This window comes from Ailuropoda melanoleuca, chromosome 7 (assembly GCF_002007445.2).
Source record: "Ailuropoda melanoleuca isolate Jingjing chromosome 7, ASM200744v2, whole genome shotgun sequence".
Lineage (NCBI taxonomy): Eukaryota > Metazoa > Chordata > Mammalia > Carnivora > Ursidae > Ailuropoda > Ailuropoda melanoleuca.
Genome location: NC_048224.1, coordinates 87,644,558 through 87,646,378, shown reverse-complemented (window position 1 = coordinate 87,646,378; position 1,821 = coordinate 87,644,558).

Sequence of the window (1,821 nt, the reverse complement as noted above, 5' to 3'; positions counted from 1 at the left end):
AATAGATTGGACGTTCTCCTCCCTTTATGGAAATATGAGTCATGGGCAGTAAATGTTCCGCACCACCCATCTTCTGCCTCCCTACTGGGCTTCTCCTAACTCCTGCTATGCCCCAGAAAGCTTGTCTAATCTCAGCCACTGTGCCAGCCCTGCTGCTGCCAAGTACGCTCACTCCTTAACCTTACACACTGATTTCTGCCTCAGAAATCACCTGTAAGATCTTAAGTACTCAATCTGGTCACACCTTTTCAGTCCTTATCTTCCTCTGACTTCTCAGCTCTAAAATTTTGATCATTTCCTATTTGACTGTGGAAAAAGAGGCAAAGATCATGGAGTCATGCATTATGCTTTTGTATACTAAGTTTCTTGTGTAATTGCCATTGTTTCTAATCAGAAGAGAATTCCCCTAATAACCATGTCCCTCTACGGTAGGCTTTTCTAAAAATCAACATTCATGTAAAAATGACTTTCAACTGATACAATGGAGGGATAGGGGCTTTGGAGTAAAAACAGATCAGAGGTTAAGTTTAAATCCCAATTCTGACACTTATTAGTTATATGACTTGATCTAGTTTATCATTGCTTCCGTAATTTTATTCATAAATTGAGAAATTTATGAAATAATTAGTACTAATTTTATTGACAGCAGTTAATATATACTGAATACTTAATTTTAATCTCTAAAGACTTCAGATATATTATCATATTTAACTCTGCAAGTCCATGATGTAAATCCTATTATTATTCCCACTCTACAGATTTAAAATCGAGACTTAATGATGTAAGGAATTTGCCCAAAGTCACACCACCAGTAAGCGATACTTTGGAACTAATCTAGTAAAATATGTATTAGAACTCAGGCTTAGATAACTTCGAAGTTAAAGCTCTTCACGATTGAGTTTTTCTTCTTTCCCTGTACGTACTGTGTACGTACACCTCCTACAGTGCCTTGTACAGGATATGAAGTCATTCCGTAGCTAGCTATTGTCATTATCATCCTCATCAGCAGTAGGGTTATCACCATTCTTATTAAACAAAAGATCACATTCTAACTTGGTCAGCCGTCCCCGTGTAGTCCTTTATCAATTTGGCTTATTATCCTGTTTCTGCTGAAAGGGGTCAACTCTTTTTCTCTGAACACCTTACAGTGTTATTCATATACTAGAAGAAGACATGGAATATTCCTTTGAAAGTTAAGCATAGGGAAATGTTTCCTATGACATGAAATACAGAAGTCACAAAGCGAAACATTGATAACTTCAACTACATAAAATTAAACAACTTTTGCATGGTAAAAAATAAGTACTATAAACCAAGTAAAAAGATGCATGCCAAACTGAAATAAATATTTGCTATTTGCATCACAAACAGAAGATTATTTTGGCATCAAGACATACACACTGACAAATGAAATAGAATACAGAGCCCAGAAACAAACCTCCACATATATGGTCAAATGATTTTTGACAAGTGTGTGAAGACCATTCAATGGGGAGAGGAGAATCTTTTCAACAAATAGGGCTGGAAACTGGATATTCCTATGCAAAAGAATTAAGTTGGACCCTTACCTTTCATCAAATACAACAATTAAGTCGAAATGGAGTTTCACATTTTGTGTGGTATCATCACACACTCTGCTGTCCTCTTCCAGAACCCCAAGCAGATCTGCTCCTGCGATGACCTCATCATCTGGGAAGAGAGAGGCCACCCTATCGCTGATGAGGGACAAAAGGAGCCAGCCAAGCCCCCTGCCCACCTCTGAGCAGTGCTTCAGCCTCAGGTTTGTGACTGTTCTCCCAGCTGAGTACCGTCCACTTCCAG